This window comes from Leiobunum rupestre, chromosome 11 (genome assembly GCF_980474605.1).
Source record: "Leiobunum rupestre chromosome 11, qqLeiRupe1.1.hap1, whole genome shotgun sequence".
Taxonomy (NCBI): Eukaryota; Metazoa; Arthropoda; class Arachnida; order Opiliones; family Sclerosomatidae; genus Leiobunum; species Leiobunum rupestre.
In genome coordinates, this window is record NC_143394.1 from 4694985 (window position 1) to 4709725 (window position 14741).

General features: G+C 37.9%; 1 protein-coding gene across 2 annotated transcripts in view; it reads right to left on the reverse strand.

Moving 5' to 3' along the window:
• The window catches only part of Mef2 (myocyte enhancer factor 2), a 146207-nt gene that overhangs the window by 20753 nt on the left and 110713 nt on the right, over positions 1–14741 (reverse strand). Inside the window, exon 1 of one of the 2 annotated variants that reach the window (XM_090163858.1) lies at positions 2370–2800. The exons of the other annotated variant lie outside the window; for it this stretch is intronic. The gene's annotated coding sequence lies outside the window, so the exon portion shown is untranslated. Of the gene's footprint in view, positions 1–2369; positions 2801–14741 lie in introns of those variants that run through there. 2 annotated transcript variants of the gene reach the window in all.

The following is a 14741-nucleotide window of genomic DNA, read 5'->3' on the forward strand; positions in this document are numbered from 1 at the left end:
TCATAACTTTTTCCCCTCAGGGTTTCTTCGCCTCTTCGGCATCGAAAGGGCAACCGAGTTTTACGATGAGACGGAAACTTTATTAAAAATCGAGAGTGCTACCACGTATTTTCCGTAAAATTGCCCATATTAATGATAAAGTGGGTGCGTCGCTTATTTAGTCGCTCAAAGTTCTTGCCAGGATAGACGAGGAAATACATAACCAATTTTTTTAATGTTTTTACATAATTCCATTAGATCTCAATTTTAAATTGCGTTATTATTATTATAATTCTATATTCCTAATTTAAAAAACGACCAAATACAGGCTTCTAAATTATGAATGATAGTCTAGTAATTGGGGAAACTTAAAAGTAGTTGTCCTTGTAGTGTCTTAATGAATGTTTTTTTTATAACCGAAATATTTTATCGCTGAATTTTAACATAACGTATTTTTTTAAATTCCGCGTCTAATTATACTCTATGTAGCGACCAAATATTTGCACAGGCAGCTCAATATACCTTACGTACTAAGGCCCAACTTAAACATCCTAAATTCATAATTGCACTAATTACCATTTTCAAACTAGATACCTAAAATTTAGAGTTGATAGCGTACACACTTTACACCAACCCTACAAATACAAAATAAGTCGCCTAACTACAATTAAATATATTTTAAACATACAATTCCGCTAAATCAGGACAAGGTCAATATACGGTCAATTTTTTTGTGATGCTAAAAAAATATTATCGGGACTCGCGAAAGAGAAAAAATGTTTCTGTAATGGGTGGACAAGACTAGACGTTAAAAAATTGAGGCCAATGTTGACGTGGATTCCTCGGTACACGACGGAGATATAGTCTTAGAGATAGACAGAGTGGCGAAAGCATTTTGCTTCTCGAGACAAAAAATATATAGGTTGAAAATTTTTACAATAAAATAAAAAAATAAAGAGAAGAAACTTTTACGGCGATCCCGTTTTAGGTAGAGAAAAAGAGGGCCTTCTTTGTGGGTAAATAACAAAAAGAAAATACCGTTGAACCTCGCAAAGAAAGAGGCAACTACTTTTTCCAGTTTCCCAATAGTCCTTACATACACTACATTCTGCTTGGGCTATTTTTCTATACCGAGTCTTTCATCTTTTTTGATGGAACAGGTCTGGGCGGACGACTCACGACACGATATGGGTCGATTCGGAAAAAGGGCTACTAACATCTAACATTTTTGATAGTTTTAATCCCATAACTGAAAAAAAAACCCACCGAGTTGCCCAATTCTGTATAATAAATTTTAACTTTACAAATCTTCGGCGACATTTGCGGAATAATGTAAAATGTCTTTAATATTTTTAATATTTTAATAATATTGACATATTTTTCGTTTTGGAAAATTGGGGACGGACTTACAGTTGGGAAAGTAGGCGTTAGTTAGACTAAATACCCTATAATTTATCTTGCAGATTAATAATGATTAGTTAAGGTAGTTTACGATAATATAAAAAGTTAAAAAAATGCTGATACTAATGAGTTGTTAGTTAGATGATAATACCGATAAAGTTGGTAAATTAGTTGACCCAATACCATTGTATAACTATGAAATTGGAAATTTATAATGCACCTAACCTGAGCTACCGTATTTCTAATTTCGAGAAAACTACATGACTCAAAGAGTTAAAAGCATTTCACTGGAAACTGACATTTATCCTAGATCCTCAATTTAAAAACCTTTGAGTTCTTAGAATGTATCCCTAAACAAAACTACGAAACATGTCTATAATGCGAAAACCCATTTAAATATTTCGCGAACTGGCCATTACGATTTAAGCTATCGACTAAGATATGAGCCGTGTAAACGCGAAGAGAACAACGCTAGCATGCTTTTAAAAGGGTTGGGCAATTCCGTCGCGTGATACTAAAACATTGTTATTCTCAAAACCATTTACGAAGGAGCGAAAATAACGCTAATTTACTTTCGGTTTTGGACAACAAAGTCAATTTTCATTAAATCGAGCTAAGAAAAAAGATCGCCAGCAAAAGAACATTCATTACGGGATTTATCAAAAAGGCCTTGCTCGTGGCTGGAGCCAGAGATAGGCCAAATCTCATGGCTACGGAGATAAGAGCGAGCCTTCGAGCGAGTTTTTTCCCCTCGCTTCTGATCTTTCGAGTATCGAAAACAAGGTACTGGAAACGCGCTATCAAAACGCAAAATCAATGATAATAATGAATAAGTTGGGTTCCACGAACTATCTAATGTATTTACGAGGGTACGGAGTACAGCGTACAATCGAAGACGGACGGATCACGCGTTTCGCTAAAATAGTCGAACGCTAAACACGTGATTATTAAATATTTACCGATTGAATTAATAAATAAATAACGCTTACCCTTTTCGTTTGCTTTACCCGCAGGGTCAAACGGCGTGACCCATCCGGGTTTTGGAGAAACGTCGCAAAATTATCTCTTAACAAAATTCGTAAAATCCAAAAAACACACAATAATAAACGGAACTGATTGTCAAACCGTTTTTTTCTTTAAATACTGTTTATATAAATAACGCGTCTTATTTCCCGCTCCCGGTTTTAAAAATATTCGATTTGGGGATTTCACGATATAAATAGACTGCCCGCCATTGAAGTTCAAAGGAGAAGGCCAACCAGGTGACCGTTAATCCAGCGAGAGGAAAACAGCCTCGGTCCGACAACACGGTATACAGCTATTTTGGCAAACGCCAGAAGACGAGACTCCTCTCCAAGGCGAACGGCATATACGAACGGAGGCGAAATCGGTGGTCCTCCCCAACAACGCGCTTGCACTTTCTGCTAGGTTTTGTGGAAACTCGGCTAGCTGGCTTCGTCTCCAGACGAGTCGCTTCGCGCAGTCGCCGACGCGCGGCGCTCCGGTCGCGGTCCGTCCTGGGAGGCGGTGACCAAGTGACGTGACGCAACGCGTAAATGGGCCAATGGCAGAGTCCAGATTAGAAACTGGGATTAGCGAGCGACGGAGGAATGAAAGGGAGATTTTTTTGCGCGCGCTGGGATTTCGTACGTAGCCAAAACGCAAAGTGACGTCGTGTGCCTTTATGGAGAAAAGAGCGGGCCGCGCGAGGGAATAATATCGAAAGCTTTTAAAAAATAATTTCGCTCGCTTTTCCAACCCTGAATGCTCGCGCGAGATATGAGGGAGAGAAAACGCGCTGTTTCGGCCGCGATTGTTTCCGGGGCTAAAAGGGTTAATTGTATAATTTCTCTTGATTGGAGGGGGTCTTTGCCTCATTACCGGGATGGACTAGGTTTCGCGTTTAATTTTTTTTTAATAAAGCGCAATTCGGTGGCGTTTGGTTTCACTAGTTAACCTAAATCCGTCCTTGTTATTATTGATTGTGCGGTCGCTGTTAAATCGAGGACGTCGCATCTTCGACGTTACGATTTCTACGAGTATGGCAGCCCTGTCTAAAACTTCGCCCGCTAAGAACGCGATATTACAAGGGCGAAATGTAACAAAACATTCAAATTCTATAAATTATTTATTTTTTCGGGGCTTTTTGAATGTTTCCAGCAAATAAAATGTTACACGATTAATTTCACGGATTTAACACTTGGATGGGTAAAACTGAGGAAACGCCTCAATCAGAAAAACCTTCAACAATTACGCTTTTAAAACATTCATAAAGATATGGGGGTACTTTAAAAGTCACCGTCTTGAGAAAAGAAAAACTATAATTACAGTTGACTTAATAAAGAGCACGAATACGTCTCCCCTACCGTGTAATGTTGGAGAACAACGTATAGTTCCGGTTGCGAATACTTAAGTCTTAAATAGGCCTATCTCGTAAATAGCAGACGAAACGGGAGAAGCTGAGACCTTTTACAAAGATCATTGTCCTTCGAACAACGTACACGCCTTGATAATAAAAGAAGCCCTCTATAAAAGGTTGGGCAAGGGAAAGCATTTTCGGAAGCGCCGTTGAATCTTTTTTACGTTTCAGATCAATCTACGTTTTTGAAGAGAAGGCGTTTTAAGGGCTATTCTGGCTTCCAGGTCTTGATCACGGCAAGTGCTTTGTTCCGGCAGAAAGCTTTGAAAAATTCTCCGACCAGAACGACGTCACCGCGGAATAATGTACTCGAAAAAAACCTCCCGAAAGAAGCCGCGCGGCTTAGTATAGTCTAACCACGCGGAAGGACGCTTCACCGAATCTACTAAACTGGGAAAAAGTACCAGATTCCGAATATTTTATACGTTCGTCCTTCAATGGGTGACCGGACAAACACCAGGCGCCCAAAGTGTAAGAAATATCCGTTTGTCTATTCGTCGTAGACAAGTCATCGATCGATCGATCGATTAACTGCATTGATTAAATATTAAATAGTAGTTCTTAATTACGTAACATAGCAGAAGTCTAGGAAATAAGCTTTTCAAAACTGGTCATCGAGACCACTGGTATTTTAAATCTGGTTTTGTGACCAATCGTTACCACTGCTATTTCAAATCTGGTTTTGTAACCAATCGTGACAACTGGTATTTCAAATCTGAATTTGTAACCAATCGTGACCACTGGTATTTCAAATCTGGTTTGTGACCAGTGAATACACCAAGTCTTGTCTAGGAAATTAGTTTTTCAAAACTGGTCATCGATACCACTGTTATTTCAAATCTGAATTTGTGACCAGCGAATCCACCAAGTCTTGTGAAAATTTCGACCTAATAAACTGGTCCCTAGACCAAGAAACATTTGATCAAGCAAATTTTTTTTATTAATCTGGTACCTAGATCAAATCATAGTTTTTATACAAACTGTTCCAATCAATTAATAAACTGACCAGTAGAACATTCTTTATTTCCAAAACAGATAGTAGGCAGGTAAAATATTACACAGTTTACGCCTTTGCGCAATTTCTCGGATTACATCGTCAATTTCGTCAAAGTGAATTAAATGTTTCAAAATTGATTTTAATCACTTTTTTTATCGCAATGACTAATCATAAAATTGCGTACTGTAGGTGACAAATTTTACATTTTTGTTGAGTTATATAAATATAGCGCGATTTCTGCGTAATCTTCGGTTTGTGTGTATTTTACTTCCCGAACAGAATTATCCGTATGTATACATAGACTTGTTTAGCAAACGGTGGCTTATCTGTAAATATAACTATCGCGAACGATAACCCATGTTAAACACAAATCATTATTTAATCGGTGTAAATCTCGGAAGAAACGCCTTTCTGACGCAATTCTCATTCTTCGCTCGGTCGAATTACGCAAAGGTTAAAATGTTCCAAATCCCTTTTGGGACAATGCGGATCCGCGTTTCGATTTCTATCTCAATAAAACGTTTGGCAAATAGCGGGGAAAATCGAGGGGTAAGACACTGCCGTACCTTTAACAGTGCTAAATGGAACTCGCGAACTCTTGAAAATATGTAACTTTAACAGTGCTAAATGCACGAACTCGGTGTACACTGCCGTACCTTTAACAGTGCTAAATGGAACTCGCAAACTCTTGAAAATATGTACCTTTAACAGTGCTAAATGCACGAACTCTGTGTACACTGCCGTACCTTTAACAGTGCTAAATGGAACTCGCGAACTCTTGAAAATATGTAACTTTAACAGTGCTAAATGCACGAACTCGGTGTACACTGCCGTACCTTTAACAGTGCTAAATGGAACTCGCGAACTCTTGAAAATATGTACCTTTAACAGTGCTAAATGCACGAACTCGGTGTACACTGCCGTACCTTTAACAGTGCTAAATGCACGAACTCGGTGTACAAATTATCTGAGACTGTCTTACCTATCGGGAAAAATAGACTGAAGAGGTAGTCAGGCTGCGTTGCCAGACGCACGATAGTTATCGTCGACAATTTTTGGGTGTTACGATAATTTTTGATTTTAGTAAATAACCGGTTAAAATTGAAACGATTAATATTAGTTTTGTTTTGGTGTGATTTAAGCTTCATTCAACTTTTTGATTTATCATAAATATAACCTTCGAGCAAGTTTACCAACAATATTCCGACTTAAATTGAGATTGACCACATATTTCCGGGCGTACGATATTTTTGGGAAATCGATAATTTTCTGGCCTTGGCACTATAATTTGATTTTCGGGACCTGGCAACCTCGCTGAAGAGCTAGTCAGAGCGATCTTCAACAAGCGCGGGGGAGGGTGGATTTCGTCTTGTTTTGTCTAATTCTAGCGGTGCGCGACATATTCCGAGCTCGCACGAGAAATGTTTTGGTTTGTGATCTTTTTATGAGTCGTTGGTTACATCGAGGGCGAACCCGGTCAAAGAAACGCGTTGGCGCAACGGTCGCTTTTAGCCCCGCGTCACGCGCGTATTCTAAGACACGCGGGTGCAGACGATTTTTAGGCCTTCGGTTAACGCGTCAATCGTGAAAGTTGATCGTTTTTTTCTCGGTGCGTGTAGATAGCGCAGTTCGCTTCGCAAGACTGCCATCTTTTTAAAAATTACCAAAACGTCCTTCGGGTCATTGTTCCCTCCCGGAGTCCGTTCCATACCCTCTTCTGTTAATTTTACATTTTAACCTTTCTCATTACGCTCTGCAACTTTCACGTGCGTTCTTACTTATCACCAGGGTTGGACATAAGGCACTAGTCACGACATTAAGACTACTAACATAAATGCTGTGACTTTCAAAATCAATCGAAATCTGGGGGCTCACTAGTCAATTTGACTAGTGAAAATTTTATATAAATATTCATAAATAATGGCGAATATGGCGTATCATAAATTCATCATTGATCAATCCCATTTTATTTAAACAAATTCACAACATTCTTGTCGAGCTTGTAGAAAATCCACTGCACCCATTACAAGTTCTGATCTCAAATTAATGATAGATGTTATAATACTAATAATCACCTAGGCTAATACCCAAGGCACAAACCTAGGCCCAAGTCACCTACGGACTTTCAATGCCTTAAATTCAGGTGGCGGGTTACAATTCGTAGGAGGGTGGTGCCAACATAAGGCACTAGTAACGACATTTGACTACTAAAATTGATCAAAATCTGGGGGCTCACTAGTCAATTTGACTAAATTCATCATTCCCATTTTAATTTAAAAAAATGTGATCGGTCAAAGTCATGTAATTGAAGTGATAATAAACTCCTATTTTAATTCTAGCAGGTAAAGCAAAATGTTGGCTGTCCTTGTTTTTATACCCCCATTTTTACCCCCACTAGTCAGTGACTATTAAAATAAATGAAGATAGGAGGCTCACTAGTCAGGCTGACTACTAGAAAAAATATCCTGATGTCCAACCCTGACTATCACTCTCAAAAATGAAATATCAAAACGTTAATTTCAATCTTTTTCGAACCATATTTAAAGCGAGCGGGTATCAGTTACGTTAGTCCGAGTCGTAGCTCGTGTTAGCAGACGAATTTTAATACTTTCTTTGATGAGGAACAGGTTACCAATTTTTATGCAAATTAATCCCATGATTCTTGATGAGAGCAAGAATGTATTTATTTATACTCAGGGAGAATGAATATGTCGAGATTATTTTTAGCGTTTCTCCAATTCCACCCGTTGGGGCCCCGGTATGCTCCTCCGCTTTAATAAAATCAAATAATACTGCAATCTCATTGGTTCTTAAAAATTACGTTTTTGACGCGATTAACGCTGCTGCGAGGACGCAAAAAATAAGACCCCCCCCCCTCCTTAGCGTGTCGGGGTTAGGGTCTCAACGTGTCCGTCGATAGTCTCGACATATTCATTCTCCCTGAGCATAAATAAATACATTATTGATGAGAGCTTGAGTGATAAGGTACATGACAGTGATATTTTTTTTATTAATAAACAATAAAATGGTCAACTTAGACCATTTTGTGGCGTATACCTTGGATTATTTAACGACAAGGACGTTTAACTCTGCTCACGATAAAAACTTGTTGAGGTTAACGGTAATAGTTAAGTGTAGGGAGCTGTTGGCTCGCGTGGCATGAAGGGCTTGCCACCACCACCCTCCTACGCATTGTAACCCGGCCATCTGAATTTATGGCTTTAAAAGTCGCTTGATGACTTAGGCCTAAGGTGGTGCCTTGGGTATTAGCCTAGCTGATTAATATATGTCTCCAGTTTGTTTAAACGTTGTGACGCATTATTTGAGGATGGTAGTAAGTTGCTAGGGGAAATCAGTGATCCTGTATTAATTTAATAAGTTCAAGCGTATTCAAACGGAGATTGGCCTTGTCAATGGATTTTTTGTAGTATTTTCAGTGACGTCCATAAATTATCAAAGTAAAGAAATTTGCTTTCACCAAAAAAAATTTAGTTTTTTTTCCCAAAGTTCCTTATACTAAAAATTATTGAAAACAAAAATTCTTTATACTAAAAATTATTGAAAACAAAAATTCTTTATACTAAAAATTATTGAAAACAAAAATTCTTTATACTAAAAATTATTGAAAACAAAAATTCTTTATACTAAAAATTATTGAAAACAAAAATTCTTTATACTAAAAATTATTGAAAACAAAAATTCTTTATACTAAAAATTAATGAAAACAAAAATTCTTTATACTAAAAATTAATGAAAACAAAAATTCTTTATACTAAAAATTATTGAAAACAAAAATTCTTTATACTAAAAATTATTGAAAACCAAAATTCTTTATACTAAAAATTATTGAAAACAAAAATTCTTTATACTAAAAATTATTGAAAACAAAAATTCTTTATACTAAAAATTATTGAAAACAAAAATTCTTTATACTAAAAATTATTGAAAACAAAAATTCTTTATACTAAAAATTATTGAAAACAAAAATTCTTTATACTATAAAATCTTGAAAATCAACGCTTAAAAAAATCACCAACTCCCATTGGGGAAAACGAGGGAAAACACGGTATAAAAACGCAAACAAACTTCCCGAATAGAGGAAGCCCAACGGTACCGGATTACTACTAGACCAGCACGCCAAACGGGGTGTACGCTACAAACTGTCAACGTTCATTGAAATTCGCGCGAACAATAATCGGGGGAGAAGGGGTCAAAGAGGTCAAAACCTCCGCGGCCCAGAGAATAAAAAGAGTCGATAGCGGAAAAGCGCGGGAGGAAAGGAAAATCACGCCACAAGCACCCAGTCACCATAAACCGCGGTCGAACGGAAATCAGCCAACCTCGAGCGTCGCATCAAAATCAGAGAGACGCGAAACGAAGAGACGCAAAAAGGCCTACAGAGAAGAGGAAAGGGGGAGGAAACGAAACAGCTGAGCGTTTTCTGGCGCGGTTTTAAGACTTTGGCTCCGTTTCCGGTTGCCGCTAGTTTTTTCTATCGAGCAATTCTTTGGCGGGTGGAAAGCGTCCGCCATTCCTGTTTACAGGTATCGTATAACGGATAAGAGGCCACGTGTCGTCCTCTACCGTCTTATATAAACTTCGAACATCGTCGTAAACAGGGGATAGCTACAGTCTTTTATCTCCTCGACTGGACGGTAGGGGGTGCCTGAATTTTTACGACTTTAGAACGATCAACGCCTGACAATATTTCTTTTGTATTTTAGGGCGAGAAACTGGGGCTGAAGTCGCGATCCACAGGCACCCTTTAGTCTAAAAGGAAAAGCTGCGGGCGACGCTCGTGCGGCAACGGGGGCGGTTGAATGTCAACCCCCTTTACGATTTCCCTTGGCACATTTGTTTATCCACGCGACCGGGGTGTGGGTGGCGTGACGTCAGCGCCGCCCGACAAGATGCGAGAGAGATGGCCCGGGTTACGACGGGGGCGGGTGGGAGGGAGCTGATTTGCCGTTGGGCGCCCTTCCAAGAGCGACTCGCCGTAAGTTTGAAGGGGAAAGAGGGAGACTTTGAGGGGTTTGTGGGGGTTCGCGGATCAGTCGTTCATTATTATGTCAAAGACCGTCTTGAAAATGACTTTTTGACAAGACGCAGCGGATGTGGAAGAAGTTGGAAACTAATATAAAAAAGCGGCGCTACCGGCTTTACGTTCTGTTTCTTTAAAAAAAATCTAAGATATTTGTTTCGGAAGCTCTTAGAACTTCGGACTGATAACTAAATTTCACTAAAAACTAATATCCGTCATTTCAGTATTTTCTGTGGGTCGTGTTTTGTACGCGTCTTAACCTTACGAAATGCCCACCGTTAGTTATTTTAAGATTTATAAAATCTAAATAATTGAATAAAAATAAATTGCGTAAACTAAAAAAACCTTTATTTTACGAATCCATTAAAACTAAATTAATGATCTAATAAAATTGAAGTGTCGCATTTTAACTAATTACCGTTAATATTGAAATTAGTCGTGAATCCAATATTTATCCACCCTCAAATTGTAATGAAGTAGAAAGAGTACCTAAATTAACTGAATTACCTAAAAACGAACAAATTTCTGTTAAACCATAAGTTACATTAAAAAATAAATATGTCAATTAGCGAAGGTTATCACAGAACTGATTTTCTGAGCTAAGCGCATTGATACTTTGGTTATCAATACAGAGCCAAACCATATGTAAATATGCCGAAAGCATGCAAATCTAAGCCGGAGGAGAGCGTCAGTACCAAAATAAGGTTCAGTAAGAGAAGTAGGGTTAAAACAATAGGAAATGTCATACTTATTATTATGTTACTTATGATTAAACTTAATTAAAAATTTACCCTTAAAATATTTATAATTTAATTTTCTGTGTGAAACTTAGAAAAATGAGACTGAAATTTTAATTAATTTTCAGTAGCCATAGTACAAACTAATCGTTTCCCCGCGCGTGACATTAATTTAACTCGAAGAAACGCAATGTTCTAACACAAACCGATCGAAGGTTAAAAGCGGGTATCGTGACACGGATCAATTTTCGGTTCCGAATATTTGCCCTGGGAGCGTCGAAATGTTCACCCACAATTACGTTACAAAGAAGACCAAGGCCTAGACCGTTCAAACAGTCAAACCGCTACTTTCTAACTCCTCGTACGCGAAGTTTCATTACATGGCAAATTTTCTCCGAGAAGAGACTGTACGGGTTTGGAAGGGAAAGAGTCTCTGTTGACATTTAAAAGTAAACAGCTTCCTCCAACGATTAATAAAAGATCACTGGGCCTACGGTTTATGTTCCGCAACAAATTCCCTTTTTTCTCTATTGATTGAATGACGTTAAAGAAAAATCACAATCCTGATGATCGATATTAAACAGTTATCGATGATGCAGGCCGTACTTACAAGAGATCCTGGGCCCATAGGCAGATAAGGAGTCTGGGCCCCTTTTTCACGCGCTGCGTTTACTCTTATCCCTGGAACTAGGATGTGCCTGAATTTCCCTGATTCAGCGTAGAAGTCTGAGCTCTACGGTTATATTACTTAATAAAAGCTCTTAACAATCGTCGACTAAATATGCCCTAATTATGCAACATTGCGATTTAAAGGCCGACTACATAAATCTTCGGTTTACTCTGTGTTTCACTGGAAGTAGGCTGACAGCATGGCACAAGTGTATTGCAGTAAGCCTACTTCCAGTGAAAGACAGAGTAAACCGAAGATTTATGTAGTCGGCCTTTAAGGCTGCGTCCGTAAACTGCCAGGCAGAAATTTTGCTAATTTGAAAACAAAATCTTCTACCTAGGAATTTCTCCAATATAAATTACGATTGATATTATAGATTTATGCCTTCGAATACAGTAATTACGGTCACTCGAGGGCCCCTTCCAAGGATGGGCCCCTGGGTCACGACCTAGGTTGGCCTAGGCGGAAATACGGCACTGCGATGATGCATCACTCGAGGTATTTGCCTGATAGTTTTAGAACTAGAGTAGCAACTATGACAGATTTTATAGTAATTTTACCGAGTTATCTACAGTCAGGGTTCCCTGATTAATTTTTGGCAATATCCCTGACCTTTTTGGTAATATTCCTGCTAATTTTAATCATTTCATGTTTTCATAGGTACAAAGTGAAACAATATTTTTTTAAATATCCCAAACTTGATTATATTTAATAACAACATACTGAGAGCGTCTCTTGGGAAAAGGTGCCAGCTATGAGCGCCCAAGATAAATTACATCATTTTCCTCTGTGATGCCAAGTTTTTTTACTAATAAAACACCCTGACTTATCCCTGACTTTTTTCATAAAACTGGAAATCCCTGAATTATCCAGGTTATCCAGGTTCCGTACGAACCCTGTACATTGGACAATTTAAATTCTAGGATTCACATTGTAAAATATAACCGCTGATTAATCGTTATTATTGTTGAGTAAAGTCTACACTTAGTTTTGTATCTTCGTGTATCCCACTTTACTCGAACATTTCGTCCGTCCATTATTCGGTAATCAGAAGGGTTACGAAGATAGGAAATTCACCTTTTACCAAAGCCTGCAAGCTTCCTGAATAGTATATTTCAGCACCTTGAATTGTAATATTACATTTAATTTGCGGAGAAACGTATTATAGCATTGCTTTTGGGCTAACAAATGCGCCTGCATTATTAGAGAAAAGATTTCCCTGCTTATAGTTTTATTTACTGAAGGCATATAAGAAAGTCGTTATAACATCTCAATTTTTATAAAAGAGTCGCTATAAAATTATAATTATTTTACTGGAGTCGGTATAACATTCTATTTCTTTTACTGGAGTCGGTATAACATTCTATTTCTTTTACTGGAGTCGGTATAACATTGTAATTCTTTTACTGGAGTCGGTATAACATTGTAATTCTTTTACTGGAGTCGGTATAACATTGTAATTCTTTTACTGCAGTCGGTATAACATTGTAATTCTTTTACTGGATTTGGTATAACATTCTAATTCTTTTACTGGAGTCGATATAAAAATCTAATTATTTTACTGGAGTTGGTATAAAATAATAATTATTTTACAGGAGTCGACTGGAAATTCTCAGACGTATAAAAAGTCGGTACGACATGTAAGGTCTAAAAGACACAGACTAGTGTCTTAATTTTATCGGTGACGTAACATCATTTTCCAATACATTTAATAAATCGCCTTCAGGGCTAACAAACAAGCTTCCATATTTCCCCCTTCAGACAACCGAACACGGACATTAAAGTTAAAAAACCCCCATACGCACGTACAACCAACAACCCCAGTTTTTGGGAAAACAGCACCCAAATGACGCTACGCGAAAGTCATTCAACTTTCCTCCCATGTTTTCACTGTCGCTCTCGAAATTTTTCGTGGCATCAGACCGCGAGCGGGATAAGAGTAAAGGTAATCAAAAGAACGAGATAAGGGTGAGCTTGGAAAGAATTGTCATTTGAAGGAAATAAAAGCTAATGGAAAGGGGTTAAAGAGGAAAAGCTCTTCTCAGCTGAATCGTCATCAGATTATACCCACCGTTATTTTCACGACCTTTAACGCTTATTTTTTCGAGCTCCCGTCTTACAATTAAATAAATAGGTTTCGACAGAATGTTATAATAACATATCTATAGAGAACGCGAAGATTTTAGCCCGTTTATCGCTGTTTAAAATGTTTTGAAAATTGGGAGAATAATTTCATTAAAAATCACTATTTCACACGCAGCCAAATCTGCATATTGATATACCACGGTAGGAGTTTTACCTCAGTTTACACAGTGAGGTGTTTAGCGTGATCTTTCTAGGAACGCATCATCTTCCAATAAGCTGAGAGGAACGTGAGCTGAAAAGGCGCACGCGACTGAATTTTACATGATACTGCGGTAGGAACAGAGGATTACATCGAGAAAAAAAAACCCGCTGAAATTCGGGGACAGGATTGGACATAAGGATATTTTTTTAGTCGTCAGCCTGACTAGGGAGCCTCCTATCTTAATTTATTTTAGTAGTCATTGACAAATAGGGGTATAAAAACAAGGACAGCCAACGTTTTGCTTTACCCGTCAGAATTAAAATAGAAGTTTAGTATCACTTGCGTTACATGACTTTGGCCGATCACAATTTTTTCACGACGTAGTCTTTGACTAGTTTAAAATATTTTCATGGATAATATCATCGAATAACTCGTTAATTTGATATAGAGATTCTGAATCAGAACTAGTATGAGGTGCAGTGGACTCTCTGGACTCTGATTTTCCACAAGAATGTTGTGAATTTATTTTAAATAAAATGGGATTGATGAAGATGAATTTATGATACGCCATATTCACCATTATTTATGAATATTTAGGTAAATTGTTCACTAGTCAAATTGACTAGTGAGCCCCCGGATTTCGATTGATTTTAGAAGTCAGATCATTTATTTTAGTAATTAAATTCCATGACTAGTGCCTTATGTCCAACCTTGTTCGTGGATACAATATCGAATGTCCTATACTTTTATACTTAAGGTTATGTCGAGGAATTGGGCACAGTATAGTAGTTAACCGTACACGTTTTAGTTGTACGTACTTAATATATATTTAAAAGAATATTTTACGCGTAACTTCAGACGATTTTCACGCTGGTTCACGGTTATTAAGATTGGGAATTTATCGTAACGAAAAGGACGTAGCTGTAATGTTCAATTTGGAATAGTAAACAGAGGTCCGCGACTGGGGAGGACGAACGCTATTTGCTCAAGCTTACGTGCCCTGCTTATATCGAGTGTCAATACTGACTTATTTGGTTTGTCTTGGAGGGGTTACGTCAGTGTTTATTTGCAGATACGTGTTACGAGTATTGCCGCGACTGACAATTTATCAGGATTTTAGTCAGTTTGTTTACGACTTATGGTCGATTACAAATTAATAATTGTAAATCATTTCCACAATGCGTAAGTCACACAAACGTTTTTGTTATCC